Raw genomic sequence first — 17,341 nt, forward strand, 5'->3', positions numbered from 1 at the left:
TCTGGCAGGTAGCTCCATGCCCTCCTGGGTTTTAATTGCACCTTAGAACACACATGCATCAACACTACAATGAGCGGGTGGAGGGAGGTTTGGAGTCTTCTCTCACCCCCGTTCTCTGCGGCCTGCTGGAGCGGGGGGGCTAGGACTAGGAGGAGTTGGCCGTCCGACTGCGGTCTGGAGTGTGGGGCCTCCCTGCTGCTGCGGAGTCGGGGCGGTCTGCCTCTCCCCACCGCAGGGAAAAGGGTAACACCACCTGGGTCTGGGTGCAGTTCCCCCCTCCAGGGGCAAAGGTACCTAGACCCGGCTCGTAGAGTACGCTTGGGGAGTGTGATCGTATGTACAGCGTCTCTTTATGTCTGTCTCCACGTCGGTTGAGTGTGGAGTAAGTGCATATGAGAGCATGAGGGTGGGAATGGATGTTTGTGTCTGTGTGTGCCTGTATGTCTGTGTCTATATGTCAGGTTGGGTATCAGACGCCACCTCTCTGGGGACATCTCAGGCCCTCCAAGGTTTGGAGGCCTATCTCCCCCCACCACCACTTCCCCTGCCGGTGGCGGACTCCCTCAGACATCGGTGCGTTGGTGGTTCTTTGTGTCTGGGGGTGGGCGTCCGGGTACACACCGGCTCACTCCTTGGCGGCCGCTTATTGGGGCTCGCTCGGGCCACTTCGGAGGTGGGGTGCCCCCGGCCTCTCGGCCTGGGGCTCGGTCACTCAGGCACAGCTGGCTGCCGGCGGAGCCCACGGGCGCGTCACAGCAACTCCCCCTGGCTTCTGCTCCGCGCCTGCTGAATGAGCCCTCATCTGGGACTCTCCTTAGTAGGGATGGGTACCGGTGTCCGGTGCCATGATGGCACCGGTTCTGACATAAACGGTAGTAACCAGACCGAAAGCAGTGCACATTTTGGTGCTTTATTTCGGTGCTTTTTTTCCCTGAGCTGTGATACACTTCTAGCCAATCATTTTACGTTTCCGAGGATAGTAGGCGGGTCCAGGTACGTACGGTCTTTTGGAGCAGAGCTACAGATTAAAAATGCCCAAGGCGAAGCGGTCAAAAGTCTGGCTGTATTTCACAGCAAAATATGCAAACTCAGCAGCCTGCAACAAGCGCTTTAAGCTGATACTGTGATACTGTCAAAGGAGCTAACACCTCGAATCCGATGAAACACCTGGCGACGCATAGCGGGTTTTTTTTAAAAGCCGAGAAATGCACCGTATTTGACGGCAGCAGCAGCCGTTCTTCTCTGCGTGAGTAGCTTAATGTTGTTCGTGTGTAATTTACGTTGAGTAGGCTAACCACGTTATTACATTAATGCATGTAAGGTGAACTAGCAAACATCATCATAGCTACATGCGGCTGTCTTCTTGTTTGATGGCAGATACTCCCGTCACCCTGGCCAAAAAGGCTAAAATGACCAAAGAAAAAGAGGGAAACAGGTAAACATGAGAGCTTTTTGGACAAAGTTTGTATTTTTTCCATTGTTTAAGCTTCCAGCCAAGAGTGATACCATATATGCCCCATTTGTGCAGAAAAGGCTAACATTGTTATCTTTTTACAAAAAACAGCTGAACATGAGAGGTTTTTGGACCAATTTTGTGTTCTCCATTCTTTAAACACCGGTTTGAGCACAGTTTAAGCACCGGCACCGTTTCAAAAGTACCGATTTGGCACCGGTATCGGATAAAACCTAAACGATACCCATCCCTACTCCTTAGCTCTTACTAGAACAGTGGCGCGGCTGCCCCTCTGTGGGTCTTCCTTGGTCTCTTGTGTTCTGGGGGCCTCTGGATGTCTGGAGTTTTGATCTCCTCCATACCTGCTTCATACCATAGAGGACAGGGCTGTGGCTCCCCCCACTCCCTAGCAGATCATTACATGGAGAAACCTTTGGAATGCAAGCATGCTGATCCACACAGGTATGCACACAGGTGTACACATGGGTATTCACAGACGCGGACTACAGCTTTCTTGGCTGCTGCCTCAAAGCACATTGTGCGCTGTCTATCTTGCGTGCTGCACAATATCGTTTATTATTTAGTAACTATTGATATCTATTGCTAGCTAGTTTATTGTGATGGTGCTTTTTTTTCTTATTATGTTGCTCTTTGTTGTTTGCTTTCTCTTCTGTTTTTTTTTCTCCATACAGGTGACCCAGGAGTTTTGTTTTTTTTGTTTGTTTGTTTGTTTGTTTTTTCTCTCTCCCCCCCCCTTCTCACCGTCTCTTCTCCCCTTTAGGTTTTCTTTCTCTCCCTCTCTTTCATTCTTTCTCCCTGTCCTATCCCACAGTCATGTCTGTCCCGTTTGTAACAACTGAAAATAAAATAAACTCATAATTATAATAAAGGTCAATCAAATGGATCAATATGGCAAGGCCATGATGATCCACTTGATAAAATAAATCCGCTTGGCATCTTTCTTGGCCTTAAGACAACAATTCTGATGGCTATAGATCCAAACGGGACAAAAAACCCCCCAAAAAACCCCCCAAAAAAAACGACGTTTTCTATGGACATCACTAGCAAACACTCTCCGCTTGTGAGTGAAAAAAGAAAAAGAAAAAACACCCCTTCCCTATAGGTGTTAAAGTTTACCATGTCAGCCAATCAAAAAGATAATATGGCAACATGTGGCATTTGGTTGTTTAGGTAGAAGGGGAAGTTTTAGGAGCAACACCCGCGACGGAAAGTGGGCAAGCAAAAGAAAGAGAGAGAGCGAGTTTTCATATGTAAGACATTAGTGACGTTTAGTGATGGGTCTTTCTAGCACAAACCCGCCGCTGGAACGAGACATTTCAGCTACACAGCAAAGCAAGACACGAGCAGGCAAAGTTCTTTGTGTTACTCATATATGATGGAGAGAACCATATATGGTTCCAGTCGCTCTTGTCCGCTCCCTCGTAACACTGCTCTTTTATTAGAAAAAAGAGTACTGTGTGTGTATGTAGCTGTGTGTGTGTGTGTGTGTGTGGGTGGGTGGGGGGGGGGGGGGGTGTCAAGATGTGACCCCATTAACGACTTCCCTAAACCTGCTGGTCTGGAAATCCAGCAGTCCACCTAAACAAAAGGCACTTAGACTAAAACAGATATAGATGTGTTTGCTATACCATATATCAGTAAGGGAAGATAACCTCTCTCATGACCCTAGGATCTGAGTGTGAATGCCAGAACACTCTGGAATGCACACAAAGTCTTTGCAGACGACTAAGGATCAGACTCCTATCAATATGACATCGATTATAAACCTTAAGCATATATGAGTAAATATTTCTAAGGATAAATGACAATCAACAATATAAACCTGACATTTAGCATGTTTGGAGGCTGTTGTTAGCGTGTTGTGTTGTTATTGTTTTGTTTTGTGTGTCAGTTAAACTGCTGAATGTCACACAAAACAAAAAAAGCCATCATAGGCAGATTGCAGTGTAAACGCTGTCTCCACATGGAAAACAGGACTGATGCGCCACCTGCTGTCAGACCTGCAGGGTTTAGGCCTGTGCTGTTCTCCTCTGTCTTATACTGAACTTTTTTGGACTGGCACAAATAATTTGTGTGCCTTCTTATTTGATGCAGCCCAGCTGATTGTTCTGTAAATAGATTTAAATGGTTATATAAAAAACGCCCGAGGCCTTTGCTGCATTTTTTGATAAATAGTACAATATAACTTTGTTGTTTGCAAAACTTGTGCATAATTTTTAGAAATGTACAATTTCTATTTGCATTTCAAGTTATGAAATTGATTTGTTAAACATGTTTGTGGGTTTTACAGTAAAAAATATAACTTTTTTCTACTCTGATTTTGAATTTTTTGACTGAATTTAGATCAATTGTGCTAATATAGTATTCCAAAATGAAAAAAAAAACCCTAAAATTTCAGATATTGAGGTTGTGATGAAAATAATGATACCAAACAAGGCAAGATAAACAGCTTTTAAAGGTTAAATATAGAGGTAAAATCAAAAGTAGTCAAAAGTGGCCAATTATGCCCTGGACCCCAGAGGGTTAATATTGTTGTAATTGTTTATAAGTCTATAGAACAATTAGGGGCTGGGAATGTATAAGATAAAGGTCTAAATTTATCTTACTTTGCTCACATTTCACTGAGTGTATATTTGTTAATAACTTGAATTGCATTATTTTTATGGATGAGGATAAAGTGTAAGATAATTGGGAATTTCAGGGTTTACTTTATTCTGTTTAGTGTAATGTTTCTTTCCTTATTTAAATTTTTACATACTGTTCCCTTAATACATGGTAATTGTGCACAGAGGGAGCAGTCGCAATCAGCACTATGGAGTAACAGAGGCTTTAACTAGCTTTGGAGGCAAACTGTTTTCTTGCCGTGCTTGGAAGTGTACAGGAACATTCAGACGGATTACTATAATTCAAGACTGTGAAAATAAATGTTTGCATGTTTGTTTTCAACTACAAGGGAACTTTGTGGATTATTTTCAACTGTACAAGGACACGCGTGCGGCCTGAGTACCAATAAGTACTTCCTTGGTAATACTGCGACTTCCGTCTTTAATGTGGTAACAGGCTAAAGTGAGACTCTGTTGCTCACTTTCATCTTCAGTCATCATCAAGACAACATGAAGACTGCAGTTGTCACACTGCTCTTTGGTGAGTCACACAGAGCTTCTACACTTATTTATTTCAGCTCCCACAAAGATCAGAGCGAGTCCAGCTAAAGGACAGACACTCTGTGAATGCTTAGTTTTCTTGGTGCTACACGAGGTAAAAAACAGGAAGTCAGCTTGTTTTTGTAGACAGGTGTGAAGTAGAGGAAGCTGCACCAGAAAAAGAAAACATTTTTTTTTTTAAGTTAAGAAACTGGAAAGGGACACATGCTTCATCTTTTATCCCATTTTGTATAATTAATATACATGATAAAATTGTATTAAACTGTACGTCTCCTGTCTTTATCAGTTCAGTTTCGATCATACTGATAGTTCATGTTAAATATGTCATGCTGTTTTTAACATCAAATCACAATAACCAAACACATGGTCCTCTATTTAGGTCAATCGTAGCAATAGTAGTAGTCAATAGTAGTAGTAGCAACATTTAGAAAGAATGAAAAAGTAAAAATCTGAGTACACAAACCAGAAGGAGGCACTCATCTCTGAAGGAAGCATTAAAACTTAAAATGTTCGTCAGAAAACCTGAATCTACTAGTTCCAGGTTATAGCCAGTTCAGGAAGTTGAGACAGATTCTTCAAGATTAGGAATCCATCAATTTTACCATTTTTTTTATTTTAAATTTTTTTTTTATCATTTTACCATTTTACCATTAATGAAACAAATGATCCTGATGTCACTGACATCCAGTGTTGGTCAAGTTACTTGAAAAAGTAATCAGTAACTAATTACTGATTACTTCCCCAAAAAGTAATCCTGTTACTTTACTGATTACTTATTTTCAAAAGTAATTAATTACTTAGTTACTTAGTTACTTTTTAAAAACACGATTTACAACTTGAATAGGTGATAAAGCGATAGATCTTTCAGCCCAATTCTACTTTTTCTACTTAAGACTATGCTTCCTTCTCACCGTCACCCAGCCGCCCTCTTTCCCCAGCTGCTTGGGGTCTCCCGGGGAACAGCTAGCGGGGCCTACGCTATCTTCAGCTGCACCAGCTACAGGGGCCTGGCTAGCTACTGGTGAATGAAAGGTGGGAAGCTGACTCCCCAATTCTGTAATCCTGGCCTCCAGAGCTGCAAATATGCTAGATTTGTTACAAGTATCACTACTGATAAAGGAGGCAGAGGAGTAAGCATCTCACACAATGAGTAGGAAAGTGCAGGAGGGACAGGTGAAGAGGCCATGCTGCTAGCAAGTTGGCTATGAGCTAAGCTCAGCTAGCGAAACATAAAAAAAACACAGTGAGTGAATACTTCTTCTAAATTAGGTAGTGAGTACACAGAAAGTGTGCTTCGGATGAAGCAGGTGAAGATTATACTATGAAATTTTTTTAAATTGAATTGCTAAGAGGAGAAGCTACTCAAAAACACCACTGTGTTTGAGCAGGAACAGGAAGTGATACTTGTTGGGTCTGTGTTTCCACAAGCCCAGCTGGTTTAGAGACTTATTCATCATGAAGAAAACAAGACAGTCAGCGATCGATCGATTTATTTGCAAGGGAGGCCTCGTTGGTGTCTACCACAAAATGACCCCAAATCCAGCCTCCTCTCGCTGCCTTTTATTGGGAAAACAGTTCACACAATACACATCACAGTAACGCCCACATGGTTCTAAGACAAGGCACTGTATGTATATGTGTGAACATCTGTATGCATGTGAGGCTGTGTGTGTGTTATGTGAGAATGTGTGTGTGTGACCTCCTGCTGACCAAAAGGGTCATAAAAGCAGGAAGCAACATCACAATAAACAGATCTTCCAGAAAGGATGTACCTGCAATAAAACACTACATCCCCCCCCCCAGAACCTCGAGAGGCTGGAGAGGGGGACAAAGGACTTCCTTTCATTACAGAGTTAAAACAATGTAGAGATGGAAAGCATAAAAATTACAACATTTAACAATTCACTCTAACAATACTCTACCGCAATGAGAGCGAACACCAAGTGACAGCGCCACCAAGAGTCAGAAGAAGGATTCACCCTCTCCTTCTCGCGCCCCTACAATCTGGCATTGTTTGACAGGACATCTGCAGGCAGATACGTGGCGTTTTTGTTTTGGTTGTTTTGGATCATGTTGTTTTGTATGGTTTATTTGTGTGAAGTGACAAGACAGCGGGAAGGACTTCTGGTTTTATAAAGAGATTTTAATACTCTTCTGTTTTATTATGAAGGAAGAACTCGTACAGCTAAAGGACTTGGTAGAAAATCTGCGGATGCGGCAAGAGCGAAAATCGGAGCAGCCTGAGACCAGTGCTGCTTCTACAGGTTCATTGATCCATGGGTATTCTGCTGTCTCAGCTCCCGTGACTGATAGACTGATTTATCTTCCTCAGAAGAGGACGTTCCCATGGTTAAACAATAAGACTGGTATAGGTATTGCCAAGTGGTGGAAGAGATGCAAGCCTGTTTGAGGGCACGACATCATTCACCAGCCAACCAAACCCTTTTCATCTATGTTCATCCAGAAGGCGAGCCCAGAGAAGAGATTAAATATCAGCTTCCAGAGGAGAAAAACAATCCCAAAAAAGATTTTGACTATTTTACAGGAACTGTATGGGTGTACTAAGTCATATGTTTCTCTGTAGGAGTTGGGGTTTTTTTTGGGGGTTTTTTTCAAGAAAACGGCAGGAGGGAGAGATATTACAGGAATTATCACATGCTCTTATGTGTCTCATGAATAGGGTTGTAAAAACAGTCCCCTCCTGATCTGCTGAACACAGATGTCTTACTTAGAGATCAATTTTTGGAAAATGTGCCTGATTGTTTCTTACCCAGACAATTCAAGCATTATGTCCGTGCCCACCCTACTGCCAACTTGATGGATGTTCGTCGTGAGGGTATATTATGGGAGCGTGGAGGTATGTGCAGGTTGGGCATTTTGCCAGAGAGTGCCCTGGTGAGCCCACAGTCATGCCTGCGCAGTCAGCTGGTATAGCAACGCAAGTCAGTTCAAATAATGTTGTTTGTTCTTCCATTAAGGGAAATTTCCACCCCCTGAACCACTGAGGCGAGGTTCAGGAGGGGACTGTTTTTACAACCCTATTCATGAGACACATAAGAGCATGTGATAATTCCTGTAATATCTCTCTAGGCTCAGAGTCTGTAGTACCTGACCCTTTGCCCCAGGTTATTGGTAGGAAACCAGTAACCCCCGCCGTTCAAGCCACTACCTCAGTCTTTCCTGGGTGTGCATTGTTTGACCTTCATGTTTTGCAGAAGACTGGCCCCATGATCCGGGAGTTTCTGCAGTTCTGGAGATGGAGATGGGGGCCTGAGTCCAAGGAGCGTGGTCTTCTTTTGGTAACATCCGATACATGAGCTGTCTCATGTTGCTTCCAGGTGGGGAAAGAATGAAAAGATAAACCATTTTCAACCTTATTCCCTTGCCGGTTGTGCGATCTAACTTTACAACCGACCGCACAGCAAGTACGAACCATAGCTGGTGTTATCCGTGTACATTCGCTCCTCTTTCGCTAGCACTTTGTTTGGCCCAGAAACATGGCGCCTCAACCAAAAATCCTGGCCACGCCCCTCTCGTGACATCACGCTCCAAAAGCCCTATTAGGCTAATCGTTGTGTCACGTTGTGTCAGACAATCCCTTTCCGTCAAGGATTTTTAATTTGTTGTGGGGTTTTTTAATTTGTTGTGGGTTTTTGTAATTTGTTGTGGTTTTTTTTAATTTGTTGCGGGTTTTTAATTTGTTGCGGTTTTTTAATTTGTTGCGATTTGCACTTCCCAGCCACCGTACTTCTCCCTCCTAATCACAGATCTGTAAGCAGGGAGGAGGTGAATAACATTGTGATCCGAAGAACCTAGCGCAGGTCCAGCCACAGACTTATATGCCCCCTTAATTGGTCCATAACACAAATCCAGCGTTTTGTTATGCCTTGTAGGACAAGTGACATATTGAAAGAAATTGTTCAGTGATTTCTTAAGATTACAATTGTTAAAATCACCAAGAATAAAATTAGGAGCATCCGGTGAGAGAGTCTGCAGATTGTGTACCACTTTAAAAATGGCATCGGCAGCAACTTTAACGTCAGCTTTAGGATGAATGTAAACAACAGTGACAAAGATTTGAGGGAACTCCCTCGGTAAGTAACAAGGCCTAACAGATACTGAAAGGAGCTCGATGTCAGGAAGATACAACCGCTCCCGCACAGTAAAGTTATTACACCAGCCCTGGTTGATATACAAACATATCCCTCCTCCGTGAGATTTGCGTGTTACTCCACAGTTTCGATCCAATCTGACAGGGGTCCCAAAGCTGCTGATTCACAGTGAAGTGTCACTGTCCATATCGGTCAGCCATGTCTCGGTAAGCGCCATTAGACAAGCCTCCCTGTTTTCCCGTAGATGAAGCACATTTCCTTGTAATTCATCCGTTTTGTTCCTAAGAGATTGGACATTGGCCAGAAAGATAGAAGGCAGAGGAACACGATTCTTCCTCTGAAGTTTTCTTACACGCTGACGCACGCTGCCTTTTTTCCCGCGTTTTCTCAAGCATCGGGGCTTTCCAAAATTAGTCTTCGACTGGGCAAATAAATCCTCACCAAGAATCTCATCTGTCCAAGCATTAGAAGAGTCGTACATAGACAAACAGGACCACTGTAATCCAAGTAGTTCCTCGCATGTATAAGTGATTATCAGTGAGAGTGAATGACTCCAGGTGAATATCGCCAACAACAATAAAACTAAGGTGTAGAAGATCTCCATCTCGGCAAAAAAAACCCAACTTAATAAAAAGTTAAAACCACAGTTAAAAACAGAGTTAAAAAGAAAAAGAAAAAGAAAACGCCAGTAAACACCTGCTGCAGGTCGCCACAAGAGCAGCGCCCCTCCTGTCACCTTTGCTTTCTTGTTTTATATGCAAAAAAAAAATGATTACGCTAGCTTACGTGGTTCCGGTTCTACAGGGATTTAAAAATAGTTACCCAAAATGGAGCGTGCCCGCTCCGACCGGCTTTAAAGGGTTAAAAAATTGCCTTCCAACAACTGCTCACACGGCACAGCAAATACACCGGACAATTACATCCACGCTCTTTGGTTCTGTCCACCAGTTCAGAAGTTTTGGCGTGAGATATGTGAAGACTTATCAAAGTGTCTGAAATGTAACATTCCAGCCTCCCCATTATGCTGGGCAGACACTGCGATTTTTTCAGTCGCGCGATTCAGCTCCTGCTCAAACTGTACGGTTGACTCGCAGGGGTTAGAAGTTCATAGGTCACGATGCAGGGTCTCACACTAGTGAGAGTGCTCACACTGTGCGTCCATAAGATGAAGGTTATAACAGAAATTCTGTCGCTCGCTCTCCCTCTCTGTCTTTCACTCACACAGACACGCACACCACCACCATCAACTTTGCTAAATTGCTAATGAAAAACATTGATCAGGCAGCTGTGATTGAGCAGCATGTAGATCCAACTATTTTCACGGTTGTTGTGGTTGTGATAATTTTGTGATGCCACATCGAAAAGGCTCGGATGAGCTTGCCATAGTTCTACAAGTTGTACCTCCATCGCTTGTGTCCAGATCACACAGTGCACTGCTGCGCCGTCTTTTTCGCTGACATTTGTGTTTGCGCGTGCGCAGTGTCACAAACTGCGGTGACACCCTCACGACGATTGATGATCGGGAGCTGGTCGTGAGGTGTTAATCGCGTCTCGTTACCCCACGTATACTACACGATGCACGACGCACGATGAAGGCCAAAATCGGGCCGATCGCCAAAACGGTCGCACGACTCAAAAATCAGCTCAAAATGGGCCAAAAATCGCACAGTGTAAGCCCAGCATAAGTATGCTTGCTGGGCAACTTGGATGAGGTCACTGCAGAAATAAACACAGCCCACGTTGTTTTTACGGCCCTATGCATTGCCAAGAAAATGGTCCTCATTAACTGGAAAAATAATCTTAATTCTAACCAATATAAAAACCATCTAATAGATCACATTAGTCTTGAAACAGCCTCTGCCATCACATTTGATCAATCCCTTTGGGCTCCTTTGATCGGCTTCATCACCTAGTGGGGGTTGGGGGGGTCATGGTTTGGTCCTGCCTTCGCTATTGTGGTGGATATGGGGGTAGGGACGGCCTTAGGGCGTCTGGGGAGTCCCTAGGGACGTTTCCCTAGAGGGACTAACCTGGGGGATGTGGCCATGACCTGTTTAGGGGCTCTGGTGGCTCTTAGATGGTGTTTTCCACGTGGCTGCATACAGCGGAGATGGGGATGGTCTGTGCTGGCGGACGTTGGTTACTGGCCTGGTAGCCTGGTTGCCCGTGGGTGGGTCCGGGACAGGCGTGGAGGCTTGAGGGTCCGGGGGTGCTCCGCCCCCGGTCTGGGGTGCTGGCTGGGCCTTGGGGGCTTGGGTCCTGGCTGTTGTGTCGCCGGAGCTGTGGGCGGGTGGGTGCAGGGGGCTCAGCCCCAGTGCAGGGGACCTCTGGTGCATCGGCCCAACTAGGGGGCTCTCTAACTGGTGGGGAGGTTGTTATATCTTTGTAGGTGGTCTCCTCACTACAGGAGCTCACTCTGCAGGTGGGGGGAGAGATATAGGAGAGGTGGAGAATGAACTCAACCTGGGTGTCTATTGTCTTGTGTAGTTTGGGAGATGATTGGATGATGGGGTGAGTGCAGTTTTCTCTGGGGTGGAGTCGGGTGGGCTGCCCCGGACTCTGTGGGGCTGGGCGGTGCTGCTGCTGCTGCGGGCCCCGGTCCGGATGGGCCTGGGCCCCCTTGCCCTGGTGGGTTCCAGAGTGTGGGGGTGCCTACTGGGGTCAGCGGATGAGCTGGCCCCAGAGAGGGGCCGCTTGCCCCTCCCTTTCTTCCCTCCCCATCCTCAGCTGCCTCCCTATTCCCGGTCTGCCACACCCACTCACACACGCAGGGCTTGGGGTGCAGGATGTCACCAGGGTGCAGGGGAGGCACTCCCCCTCTGTCCCCTTCTGGCCGCCTGTGCCTCAATTTTATTCTGCAACCTAGACATCCACATTACTCACACTCTCACATAACACATACATATAGGGCCTTGGGGGTGGGCACGTTCTACAGCATCCAGAGGATGGTCGGTGTATTCCAACCCACCTCTGGCGCTGGTGCCCTACCCTCAGTTTTAAATTTATATAGACACTAAGGGTTTTCGGGAGGAGACGTGCTGCTCTCTGAGAGAAAGCAGGAACCATCCTCTCCTGTGTTTTAAATGCACTTTGGAACAGCACACAGCAACACTATATATGAGCGGGCATAGGGAGGTTTGGGGTCTTCACTCACCCCGGTTCTGTTAGCCGTCAGGGCTGGGGGGCTGGGAGGAGGTGCTGGCCGTCAGATTGGGATCTGGGTTGCGGGGCCTCCCTGCTACTGCAGATAAGGAGGTGGTCCGCTTGCCTCCACCCCAGAGAGAAGGGTTACATCTCCTGGGTCTGGGTGCGGCTTGCCCCTCTGAGGGCGGGGGTACCTAGAGCTGGGATATAGAGTATGTTTGGGGAGTGCGACTGTCTGTGCAGTGTCTATTTGTGTCTGTCTACATGTTGGGTGAGTGCCGAGTATTTGGTTGTGTATATGGGGTGGGAATGCACGTTTGTGTCCGCGTGCGCCTGTTCGTCTTTGTCTATATGTCAGGTTGGGTCTTAGACTCAACCTCTCTGGGAACATCTCAGGCCCTCCAAAGTACGGAAGCCTATCTCCCCTCACCACACTCCCTGCCGGTGGCTGATGCCCCCAGACGTTGGTGTGTTGGTGGTCCTTGTCGACTGGGACTGGGCGCTCATGTATGTACCGGCTCACTCCTGGTGGCCGATTGGCGGGGCCGGGCACCTGTGGCCCAGCTGGTCTCTGCTCCGTAGCTGCTGGGTGACCTCTCGTTTGGGGCTCTACTCAACTCTTCCCAGGAGGGTGGCACGGTTCCCCCCTTTTGGTGGTCCTTCTCGGGTCCTTGTACTCTGGGGCCTCTGGATATCTGGGGCCTGGATCTCCTCCATACCTGCTTCATACCCTGGTGGACGGGGCTATGGCTCCCCACACTCCCTAGCAGATCGTTACATGGAGAAACCTTTGTAATACAAGCATGCTGATCCACACAGGTATGCACACAGGTGTACACACGGGTGTTCACAGACGCGGACTACACCTTTCTTGGCTGCTGCCTCAAAGCACATTGTGTCCTGTCTATCTTGCGTGCTGCACAATATTGTTTAATATTCAGTATCTACTGTTATCTACTGCTAGCTAGTTTATTGTGATAGTGCTGTATTTATTATGTTGCTCTTTTTTTTGTTTGCTTTCTCTTCTGTTTTTTTCTTCTTCTCCATACAGGTGATCCAGGTGTTTTGTTTTTTTTTTCTCTTTTCCCCCCCTTCTCACCATCTCTTCTCCCCTTTGGTTTTCTTTCTCTCCCTCTCTTTCTTTCATTCTTTCCCCCTGTCCTATCCCACAGTCATGTCTGTCCCGTTTGTAGCAACCGAAAATGAAATAAATACATGATTATAATAAAGGTCACTCAAATGGACCAATATGGCAAGGCCATGATGATCCACTTGGTAAAATAAATCCGCTTGGCATCTTTCTTGGCCTTAAGACAACAATTCTGATGGCTATAGATCCAAACGGGACACAAAAACAACAACAACAAAAAAAACAAATAAAAAAAAACAAAACAAAAAAAAAGGGTTAAAAAATTAAGTCAATGAAAATTGAATTTTTTCTTCATATATATGAATTTTATAGTATTTTGTAAAAGTAAATGAGGGGTGGCCATTTTGGCCACGAACAAGCTGAGAGGGAGTTTTTGTGTTTTTGCTCTCCCTGCACAAAAATAACAATGCATTATTATCAGTGTTGATGTGAATCAATTACATGTCCTCTACTATTAATAATACAAGAAATTCCAGTAGCACTGCAATTATATAAAATTGTGAGATTTGAGGTTGTCTTCCAACTCGTGCAATGGACAGACAAACTGGTGTTTAAAGGACTAAAAATTTAAAAAGTAATAACTATTTTTTATTTATGAAAAGAACTGAAGTTAGTTAAAAGCTTTATGCAGAAAAAATTGTAAAAAAACAAAAAATAAAAATAAAAATTACAGACCTAATCTGTTGGTGGCCACTTTTGGGAAAAAATAAGCTGAAAGGGTAGTGATTTTGAACAAACCCAGAGGGTTAAAGGTTACTCTAGGCTAGAGTCTGTGTTTCATGTTCATTTTAGTTGTATGTTTTCTGTAATTCTTTTGTCCTTTTCTTTGGAGAAGGTCCGGTCTTGTGTGGGACGCTAGGCATGTGTAGTGTTTTCCCTTTCTCCGAAGCATGCACGTGTGTACACTGGGGTATAGTTATAATACAACGGTTAGAGTGCAGTGAGGATTGCCCTTGGACTGGAAAAGACTGCATAATGCCTAGTAGTAATACGATGGCATTAGTCCAATATGGCGGCCAACCAAACCGGTTTGACAACCTGTTTGACGGTTTCGTGCGTGTGCACATGCGCGTTCAGGTGTGCTACCGGTTATGCTTGTTCATGTGTGGAAACACCACAGGGCATCATAGGGGTTATATGAGTTTATAGGTTTATCTGAGTTTATGTGTTTTTAACTGGGTTTTAATTTAATCAAACCATAGGGTTTTTTAATTAAACTGTTTTTATCACTTAGGTGTATCGCAACATTCAGTTATGCAGACATATGTGTTCTTAAAAGCAATTCTTTGTTTCTTGTTTCATTCTTGGCGGAGTGGAAGCTGTTTTGGTTCACAGTGCACCTTAACAAAGAGGGGGTGCTCTAGTCAAAAGTGTTGGTAATAGTGTTTTAATCACACTAATTTTCTAAATCTGACAATGTCTCAGCTTGCAGTGATGCAAGCATTTTATTTTATAAATGTCACAGATGGGAATTTCTTCTGAATGGGTCAGCATGTTCACAAGCGTTTCATTTAATCAAACCCCAAGTTTTAATTTAACTAGTTTTTACACATCTACTGGGGTTTCTTTCCAGGGTTGATGCGATCATTTTATTTAAAAATCGGGATTTCGGAATGTTGAACTAAGAGTGAGAGGAAGCCAGCTAGTTTTTAACACAGTAAATGGCAGAAATAGCATTCAGTCCTTTAGAAAATAAATGCTATAAGCAGCCAGTATCGCTCTTTTCAAACGAATCGTCTTTTAAATACACTCATTTTGTGATTCTGGTGTCACACCTTGCACCGATGCAAGCATTGTATTTATTTAAAAACGGATCAAACGGGCATTTCTTCTGTAAGTGGTTTCATGGTTTCAGAGTAGTTTTTAACACAACAGATGGTCGCAAATAACATTCAGCCCTTTAGAAAATAAACGCTACAGTGATACTTCTAAAGCCAGTCGCCCAGACCCGCTCCGACTTTTCAACAGCTGGCTAATTGTTTGAATTTGTTCAGGATTGCAAAAGCCCACCGTGGGTATCACTTAGTTGTTGAGAGGACCATGCGAACAAGGGCCCAACCTATTGTTTAAAGTGGCCGGTATCGGCTCTTTTTGTAATTCCTCGACAAGGTAAAAGCCCCGCAGATGTACCAGTCGAGCCAGGTCTCGCCTATTTTCTGAAGTAGCCAGCAACAGCGGTCCCTTAGGCCTATCTTGGCCAGTTACACCGGATCTCAGAAACTGCATGCCCCACCCTCATTGTTTTAAACTTGCACAGCAAGGTGATGCCCTGCAGGTGTATCACCCCCCCAAGACTTATAGGCACCCCAAATATTGTTTTTGGAAGCACCCGGTCCTATATGAAGCGTTCCCGAGAGCGTGAGACCCTCGCCATTTCGCGTCTGGACCAGCGCCGGTGCAGACCATTTTCTACCCACACAGAGCGTTTCTGACAGGCTGGCGTTGCTTTGTGTGTGCGTGTTTATGACCAACCGGCGTTGCTTATGCATAAGAGAAAAGTGACAATACAACGCGGTTTTCTGCTCCAAGACATCCGCAGTCCTTTCACACGGTAAGCATGTGTGTTATAGCCAGCGCTTCATAAATGTCTGTCAAATTCAAACTGTTTTTAAAACGTGCCTCATTTGTTGTCCAAAAAACATTTCATTTGCTAAGTTGCTGATTTAAAGATATATATTTTTTGAATTTTTTGCTGGATGTCAAACATATGATAGACTCTTGAGTATATTTATATAGCAAAATTCACAGTGGTATAACCATGTAAAATAAAAGATGCCCAAGTGTGCACCAATGCACTCTAATGCAAGCCTTTGAAATGTATGTTGATAAGTACATGAAGCGTACATCTACCTCTATAGTTGAAAAGAGTCTGTATCCATACTTTGCGGATCTGCTGATTTGTTTTTAATGTGGCACTTATTTCACCAACCGCAGATGATGAAATCCTCTTTATTTGAGAAAGTGTCCCTAAGCTGTGGCTACTCATAATTACTGAGTTCCCTAGCCACTTCTTTACTATGTCAGCAAACTTTCTGAACAGGAAAGATATCGTAGATTTAAAGACACATCTTCATTGAAGCAAAGGCAAAAAATTGGAATGAATTTTATGTGGCTGTTCATATTAATTCCAACAAAGAGTGAAAATCCAAATCCAATCTTTTGTATTAATGATCTCTCTCTCTCTCTCCCTCCGTGTGTGTGTGTGTGTGTGTGTGTGTGTGTGTGTGTGTGTGTGTGTGTGTGTGTGTGTGTGCGTGTGTGTGTGTGTGTTTGTGTGTGTGTGTGTGTGTGTGTGTGTGTGTGTACGTGTACAGGAGAAAGGTGATGGCTGGAGCTATTTTTTTTTAATGCATTTCGAATCAACTTATTTTTTGTTTTACAAGAAGTGTATTTCATACATTGGAATAAATGTATTCTTTTCTATACTTTATAAGTATGAAACTCTAAAGAGTTTAAGTTCATGCACATTGTGAAACAAGAATCTAAATCTTTGTGAAACAATGATTTCTATAAAAGCATGTTGTTTATGGGGATAATGTGAAAAATCTTTTGCGGGCTCTAATAATGATCAGTGGTAATTGAAGAGTAAGCTTGAACCCTAACTCTGGACATTTTCATGACAAGTGACAGTGCAGACATCTGCTAACGAGAGAACATGTTTTATCATCATAACGACTGCGAATTTAAGCATCGTTAAAGTGTCACTTCAGTAATGCTACCGGAGAAAGAAGTGTTGACTCGTGTTTTTTAATAGAAGACTTAAAACACTAACTCTAATTTCAGGGGTTTATTTTAAGTTTACAGAATATAACATCCGGTAAGACGATGATTTTTTACTTCTCACTGTCTGTGTTATGTGTATCTATTTATCATGTGTGCTTTGCTCTGTAAACTGTTTCATTGTATTCATGAAATAAACCAGAATTTCAAATATCCGAATCTTTTACTGTTTTTCTGCTTTTGTTCACTCCAAGTTTGACAAAACCCACAGCTCACTAACTATGTGGAGCAATCTCAGTGTATTTAGCTGCTTTTTCCCTAAACACAATCAGTTGACTGAGAGAAATGCCTGTAGTCATCCACTCTGGTCATTGTCAATGTTGAAGGAGCTTTGTTCCATAGACACCTTATACTAGCGTTTCCTGCACTTAATCCAACACTGCTATGTTCTATTTACCCCCACAGAGGGACATAAACCTTGTCCCTCTGTGGGGGGAAACTCCCACTAGGTTTATATCTGGGACTCTCCACCATTTGACCTTAGAACTGAAGAAGCTTCTCGGATGAGAGGTGAAAC

The sequence above is a fragment of the Astatotilapia calliptera genome, chromosome 3 (genome assembly GCF_964374335.1).
Source record: "Astatotilapia calliptera chromosome 3, fAstCal68.1, whole genome shotgun sequence".
NCBI classification, from domain to species: Eukaryota; Metazoa; Chordata; class Actinopteri; order Cichliformes; family Cichlidae; genus Astatotilapia; species Astatotilapia calliptera.